This window comes from Porites lutea, chromosome 5 (genome assembly GCF_958299795.1).
Source record: "Porites lutea chromosome 5, jaPorLute2.1, whole genome shotgun sequence".
Classification (NCBI taxonomy): Eukaryota; Metazoa; Cnidaria; class Anthozoa; order Scleractinia; family Poritidae; genus Porites; species Porites lutea.
In genome coordinates, this window is record NC_133205.1 from 37,645,513 (window position 1) to 37,654,147 (window position 8,635).

General features: G+C 40.2%; 1 pseudogene; it reads left to right on the forward strand.

Moving 5' to 3' along the window:
* The window catches only part of LOC140938339 (uncharacterized), a 10,564-nt pseudogene extending 7,903 nt beyond the window's left edge, over positions 1-2,661 (forward strand).
* Positions 2,662-8,635: the final 5,974 nt, after the last annotated feature.

An 8,635-nucleotide genomic window follows, 5' to 3' on the forward strand; every position in this document is an offset into this window, starting at 1 on the left:
AAAATTTAAAGCACTTAACTTTGGAGTGCGTTAATTTTGAGTACATGCTCATCAAGGGCAATCTGGATATGAGAGATCGCTGCCCTGATTCACCTCCCGGTCGTCAGCCCAGTTACAGCGATATTGAAAATATCAGTAAACGGCAATCATGGATGGTGGATGTCGGTTCCAAAGAACTTGCGTATCTGTTAAAGTTGTATCGTCGTTTAACTCGTTTGAATTTAAAGGGAGTCATGCTCGGTTGTGAAGGAACCGCAGTACTCGCAGAGGTTTTTCACACTAATCGCAATTTGACACATGTAAGTCTTTTTAATGCGTCCGTCAGTGATTTAGGAGCCATGTGCATCGCAAACGCTCTGCGATCAAATTGTTCTTTAACCCATCTTAGTCTAAGGGCAAATTATATCAGTGTTGTAGGAGCCAGTTGGTTGGCAAATAGTCTAAAACGAAATTGTACTTTACAGTATCTGGATCTAAGTGATAATGATGATAGTGATCCATTAGCTGTAGAGCTTGCAAGTGCTTTGGAATCTAATTCTTCTCTCACACACCTCGATTTAAGTCATATTTGTCCGGGCGATAAAAGATCCACTGTTTCAGTGGATTCTGATAAAATCTCTCTCACCACTGTTCCCTGCAGATTAATTAGTGCCTTTGGCGCGTCGAAACTTGCAAGAGCCCTTCTTTTGAATCGTACGCTGACTTTTTTAGACCTTTCATTCAATGAGATCCGGGACGCGGGAGCCGCAGCGTTTGGAGAGGCCCTCCCAAGAAACTGCTCTTTGAGTCATTTATACCTATCCGCCAATGGGATTGGTGATTCTGGAACAGCATCCCTTGGAGAAGGTCTGAAATCAAACTGCACACTAACTCGATTATATCTGAATGAAAATAGGATTAGAGATCCTGGAGCAGAAGCTCTCGGAAAGGCAATGCAATCAAATCACAGCCTGACTCATTTACATCTACACACTAACTATATTGGCGATTTAGGGGCAGCAGCCTTAGCAAGAGCACTGGAATCTACTGTTATTCAATTGACCCATTTAGATTTGACTTTCAATAAGATCAGCTGTGTGGGTGCAGAAGCCTTCGCGAAAGCTCTTGAGTCTAACAGTTCTCTCAAGGCTTTAGAGTTGGGAAGCAATGCGATCGGCTCTTCGGGAGCGTCCTCGTTTGGAAAAGCATTTCGATCAAATCGTACTCTTACGCACTTGATTGTGAGCGGTAACAATATCACTGAGTCTGGAGCCGTAGAATTGGTAGATGCTCTACTGATTAATAACAGTTTGATCTGTTTGAATGCGGAAAATAATCCGATTAGTTCGCTAGAGGCGGAGAACCTCAAACGGGATATCCAGTCGCATTGTGTTATTTTTATGTAGGGACTAAATGTGTAAATAACTACATGAAGATCTTTCTCCAGCATTGTATCTTGAAGCTCAAGCAAATTACCCGCGATGAGTCGTTGATCGGATGATGATGGTTACGTAGATCAAGAAAGATTTCAGTGCTGAAGATTTCTTCCACTTTTTTTCCGCGCACTTTACTTGTTCTTGTATTTGCGCCACAATTATTGACAAAGAACTTTCCTCGTTTATTTAATTAGTCTTGTTGCCAGTTTGTAGATGCAACTAGATGCTCTTTGAAAAAAGGTTCAGCTTTTGTTTTGTTCTCCTCTTCTTTTTACAAACAAATAGAATCTAATAAAATAATCCTTGAGTTGGTAGCAAGGCGAAGATGTCAATGATAAATGTAAGCCACAATTAAAGAAGCGTGGTACTGTGGCTAAGTTTGTCTAGTTTAACATGGTCGTGACATTTTTACGACCAAGTTTTGTTGCTTATTTTCCCTCGTCTCTCCTGTTACGCCAATATGCGTAACTTAAGGGATTTGGTGAGAAATCTCGAAAGCCGGATTTGTCACCCTTTAGTGCAAAATGAGTTGTCATCATCCAGCTATGTTAGCGACAGTTTCAGTGCTAAGTCATCTGACATATAACTTTATAAATAGAAAAAAGGGCTTTACATACGTATGCAGATTTAAAGGAGCTGTGCCACAAAATTTATTAAACTCCAAACAATGGTAACTGCCACCAAATTTAGTGAGACACGAAAAGAATGTATAAATAACAGCAAATACAAAAGGACAAAACTTGGAAGAAGATGAAACGGATTGTAACTGTGGTTTTTGAAAATTTGTTAGCCCAGCAGTTTTTCAAAGTTCATTCTTTTTATCTGTAACTTTTGATATAATGCTAAGGAGACATTTGTTCGACATAGGGTAGTAATTTTGTCATTTATAAGTAATTTCTCCGCTTAAGTTAAGTTTCTTTTTAAGTAAGGACGAGTGATTCCTAATATTAACAAAATGATCTCGACAGGCGTGGCACAGCCCCTTTAATACTGCACTAACAAAGGTACCGTGATCCGTAGAGATGGTCTAAACTGGACGTGCAAAGTCAAAGAAAACATTGACGGATCGAGGGGAGGGGCCCGGGCCCCCACCCTATATTTAGGCCAAACTGTAGCCTGCAAGGCTGAGAATGTTATTTTCGAGGCCGGATCCCTTTTCCTCTTAGGGTCTTGATGGGATGGGCCCTCACTTTGTTGAAGATCTAGATCCGTACCCAGATCTCTCGTTGTCGGCTTCGTCAACACTGGGTACTAGATTATCCGCCAATGTTTTGCTCTTTTAAGTCTTAAAAGAACAAGAAGTGATTTTGAAAAGCATTTCATACTCCATACGTGCGAAACTCTTTGTTTAATATTTTCTCACGTTACAATTTTTAATCAGCTATTGTTGTTTTTTTAGTATTTATAGACCAAAAATCACTAACTTATTTTGACTTGATAATGACGTTCAGCTAACGTCGAAAAGTCGTCGCTTTTTAGCAATTTTTTTAATCTTAAAATGATTTTAAGAAATGTTTTATCGCAATTTTTTATAGTGAAAGTCTTAAAAGACTTTTTAAAATATTTTAAAAATTTTCTAGTTTATTTAGTAGAGTTTTAACTCCTTGATTTTACAAACTGTTATAATTTTTTTAAAATAATTGTTATAAATGTTACATTTTAGTGAATTTTCCCGCCCCTCCCATTTTCTAGGGGGGAGCCTTAGGGAGGAGGTTGTTTTAGTATAATCTATATACACAATGATTTTTAATATTATTTTATCATTATTCTTTTTGCATTGGTGTCTTGTTAACTATCTTCTGTCCCCTAAGGGTTTCGCCTGATAGGCTGGTATCAGCTAAATAGATTAACAGTTGTAAATAAAGTTGCAATGTTATGTTGTATAAAGATTGCATAAATGTGATTAAACTAATATATATTTGGACTACAGTGGAACGCACTTGTACCGATAGGTCAATGAGAGTATATTTAGCCTGCGTAGCCCGTGGTAGCTGTCGGTTTTTAGTATTTTTTTTTTTTCATTTGTGGTTCGTAAAGTAAGAGATTCAGACGCGCGAAAGCTGAACTGGCCGAGGACGACAATCCGTCAGCTTTCCTGCATACCATCTCGAGCTGGGAAGAGAACTTTATCACCTCTCTCCTTACTCCCCACCCCTCTCCCCGCTTTTCTTTTCTGTTCACCTCCATTTGCGCCGTCCCGCGGCGTGGAAAGGGGTACTGAGGGGATTAGTAGGAAGGGCAAAAGGCATGGAGATTACCCCTCCCCTTTTTGCGCCTGCCACACAGGCTAGAAACAGACCAGTATGAGTCAGCTGTTCTCAGTAGTAATAGTCGCTACTGGATGGCACGACCAATCAGAATCGAGTATTCAAACGCGTGACTGAATTAATTAAATCTCGACCAATCAAGATTTCATGGGGTTAGTACTACATGTAAAACCATCACGAAAAGTCTCCCAACATTCCCCCGTCATGTAAGACACACGAAAAGTCATGTTTCAACCAATTTTATTCTGACGTCATACCTTGCGTTACAATCGGGACGTGTGTGACCTCCTATTGACGTCACGCCCATTTCGTTTTAAAAAGTTTAAAAAGTCATCAAAAAATGGCCGGGAAAGCGGTGGTTCGGTGACCATCGCCGGTACTGGCAAGAAGTTCTCGCTTTCGGCCGATGAGTCCAGCCAGCCAGGTGGGACTCGAGGCTTACAGGTTCGATAAATGTCATTTTTTGTTTACGTGACTCTGTAGAAAGTATTGCACAGGGTATGAAAATTCTGTAGAAAACAACAGGTGGTTCTAAAGTAAACCCTAACTCTTTTGGTTCTTAAATCAACTCCATTCTTGTTCCTAATGAGTGGAAAGTCTATTTATAAAAAGAGGGAATAACAGAGATGCGATCCCCTAGTAAAACATGTCTTCTTATATAGCGCTAAATATCGGATATATAACAAAACACACACACATACAAAACGTGGGGCTGAAAACTCTCTATTTCAATTTTGACTCACCATTACGAAAGCGTTTTCTCCGTTCCATCTCGAGGAAACGACTAACTATTGAAATCTCAGCGCTTGATGAGCTTATGGTTTTGTCAATTAATTGACAGTCAGTCAGTCATACTCAGTTAATTATGCGGGCTAACAAGGCTAAAGTTGAATACAAATTAGTTCGTCTCTACAGCTAGACCCAAGGGAGCACCTTGACTTATTATTGTAAAAGCACAAACAATTGATAACTTAACAAGGATCAATTTAAACACGCGACAAATAAATTGACAAGACACGAGATACAGTTTTAAAAACTTTATTGAAAACCAGTGACAAAAAGAGTCAAATAAACAGCGATTTGGAAGGGATGGAAATTAATCATCTTCTTCGTTCTCCTCTTTAGAAGGTGAATAAAAATTGGTTTCCAACGTCTTGGCGTTTTTGTGTGTAATTAATCCACAATCGTGACACCGAAGAAAGCCCTCTTTGATGTATTTTCTCTCCTCGGGTATCTGGTGATCGCATATAGGACAAATCTTGTAGTTATCGTGCCAAAAGCATTTAGGACATTTCATGATCAATGTGGAATACACATTAGAGTTTTCGCAACGTTCACAGGGACTTTTAGAGTGAAAGGTGGTGGACGTTTCAGGGCTACTACTTTCTGCTTCCTCACTATCGTTTTCAGTGTCGTTGTCGCTCTCTTTGGGTGCCTTCAGTTTCAATGCCATTCTCAGAAGCCACTTCCTCCTCCTCCTCCTGATTTTCAATATCCGATGAACTCTCCTCATTATTACTCTCATTATCGGAAGTATTTTCTACATTTCGGTAGCCTTTTTCCTTTTCTATTAAATCACTTAACAACTTTTTGTTTTTGATTAAACCTTTATCGATTCCTAACTCTGCAAGTCCATCTAGAAACGTATTTAGCGCACGAGGCTTGGTAACCTCATTGTTATGAGGGAGTAACACATACTCAACTAGCTCGGCGATGTTTGTGACGGGAATAGTGCGTTTATTTCGAAGTAATTGTCCGCTGGGAGTCCAGAAAAGAATATCTTTGGAGGCGGCCATACTATGCAGCAAATCAGAAGCACGCTTTTCCGACACTGCTCGGGAAAGATGACTCAAAACATCTTTTATTCTTGGTTCTTCATCCTCGCTTTCATCACCAGAACTTTCACTTTCTTCATGTTCACTCTCGTGTTCTTCTTCAACCAAATCTATCTTTCTCTTCATTTTGATGAGTACCTGTGACAGACCGTTGCTTCAAATGAGTAACTTATAGTTTCGTTTCCTCTTTTATAGCATCAAAAATCCTAGCCTTGTAACAGCAGGTACCAATAGGTCTTGAATAAAACCATCACCCTCTTGTACAAGGATTCACTTCTTTGTTTTGTAAGGTACATTTGTTTCTGCTAGGTTTACTAGAGCATCCTTATATGGCAACACGTTCCGCTTATGTTCTTCGGGGATAAGAATGTATTCCTTAAGTATATTGTATAAGACTTGGACTAATGCATGTAGTTGTTTTGGACTGGCTGTCCGTAAAAGAAACTGTCGCTGATGAGCTGGACAAACAGCTAAGAATTGAAGAAAACCACGATTGTTCTTGACAACTTGAGACATTGCGGACAAACTGAACTTATGATAGTAGTTTGCAGTCTTTTATTGACTGTCGTGGAGAAAAACAATGGAAATGTGATGGGCGGTGGTGGTGGTGGAGGGGAAAACAATAGAATGAGGAGGAGGAGGAGGAGGAGGAGGAAAAAGCAATAGAAATGAGGAAGAGGAGGAAAAACAATAGAAATGTGATGGTGGTGGTAGTGGTGGTTTTAGGGGAGGAAAACAATAGAATTTTGTGGCCTGAAAACCTATATAAATGCGCAACATTCTACCTCTTTCTCAGTCTACATTTTACTCCTGAGGAGTTGACATGAGTTGGCTCTGTTCTGTATGCGAAAAAATCCTTTAGTAGAAAAGATAATATGCAAAGGCACGTGATGTCTAAACACCGCAATGCTGGTCTCACACCATTTTCAAACAGTTCCAATATTTTCACAGAAATGCCAGCGGTTTTCGCTTCGAGCACCCTTTCACCTCCATGATTGCCGGAATGACCGGGTCGGGAAAAACGGCCTGGGTTCGATCTCTATTGCAACAAGCTTCAGAGACAATTTACCCTCCCCCGGAGAGGATCGTTTGGGTGTTATTCACAATGGCAGCCTGCGTATACACAAATGTTAATCGCCATGCCAAACATTGAATTCGTCAAGGGAATTCCTAGGGCTTTGGAGCAGGATTCCTATTTTGACGTGAACAAACGGAATTTGATCGTGTTTGATGATCAGATGATTGACGCCAGTAAAGACAAGCGAATTGTGAACCTCTTTACTCGTGGTTCTCATCATCGCAATCTGAGCGTGATTTATATCGTGCAGAATCTATTTCATCAGGGGAAAGGTAGCCGCAGCATAAGCCTAAACAGCCATTATCTGATGTTATTCAAGAATCCACGAGACAAATTGCAAATCCTGACTCTGGCGAAGCAAATGTATCCCAGGCAGACTGATTTCTTTTTAAATCAGTACGAAGAGGCTGTAAAAAGACCTTTCGGTTATCTTCTGATTGATCTGAAAACTACTACCCAAGATAACTGTCGGTTGCGAACAAACGTCCTACCCAGTGAAGAAGGCTTTAACCAAGCAGGGTTTCAGGAAAATATTCCTCAAGAGCTTCTAAAATATCTGAAGCAGCAAACTCTTTCGCCTGTCCCGCTTCTTCCAGCTATGCAAGAAATACAAGGCAACATGGATGACGTGCTTTCTCGAAACGATCTTCGGGACGATGAAAAAGCTAAACGATACTTTCAGTTGCAAAACAGATACCTGGCTTTTAAAGAACAATTAAATACAAGAACACGACCGGAAGAAATAATCAGCACTAGTACTGTTCCAGACTTAACATCAAGGACACAAGATTCTTCGACAGCAACGACAGCATTCTCGACTCCCCTCAACCCCTTTAATGTAACACCTGAATTAACACAAGCGGCTATCTCTCAAAAACCTGACAAAGAAAGCCTCACCCCTCCACCACCCTTAAATCCTGCTTTTCTGACCCCTCCTCCCACAGTAGAAACCCCATCACCACAAGACCCGAAGCGCAAGAGGCGTCGGATTCAATTTCTAAATTATTTGGATGATCATAAATCTCATGGCAAACAGCTGAAGAAACGTCGGCATAAGAAATTTCGAGTTAGACCTTACAAGTACTCCATGGGCGAAGAAGATGATTAATTTCCATCCCTTCCAAATCGCTGTTTATTTGACTCTTTTTGTCACTGGTTTTCAATAAAGTTTTTAAAACTGTATCTCGTGTCTTGTCAATTTATTTGTCGCGTGTTTAAATTGATCCTTGTTAAGTTATCAATTGTTTGTGCTTTTACAATAATAAGTCAAGGTGCTCCCTTGGGTCTAGCTGTAGAGACGAACTAATTTGTATTCAACTTTAGCCTTGTTAGCCCGCATAATTAACTGAGTATGACTTACTGACTGTCAATTAATTGACAAAACCATAAGCTCATCAAGCGCTGAGATTTCAATAGTTAGTCGTTTCCTCGAGATGGAACGGAGAAAACGCTTTCGTAATGGTGAGTCAAAATTGAAATAGAGAGTTTTCAGCTCCACTTTTTGTATGTGTGTGTGTGTTTTGTTATATATCCGATATTTAGCGCTATATAAGAAGACATGTTTTACTAGGGGATCGCATCTCTGTTATTCCCTCTTTTTATAAATAGACTTTCCACTCATTAGGAACAAGAATGGAGTTGATTTAAGAACCAAAAGAGTTAGGGTTTACTTTAGAACCACCTGTTGTTTTCTACAGAATTTTCATACCCTGTGCAATACTTTCTACAGAGTCACGTAAACAAAAAATGACATTTATCGAACCTGTAAGCCTCGAGTCCCACCTGGCTGGCTGGACTCATCGGCCGAAAGCGAGAACTTCTTGCCAGTACCGGCGATGGTCACCGAACCACCGCTTTCCCGGCCATTTTTTGATGACTTTTTAAACTTTTTAAAACGAAATGGGCGTGACGTCAATAGGAGGTCACACACGTCCCGATTGTAACGCTAGGTATGACGTCAGAATAAAATTGGTTGAAACGTGACTTTTCGTGTGTCTTACATGACGGGGGAATGTTGGGAGACTTTTCGTGATGGTTTTA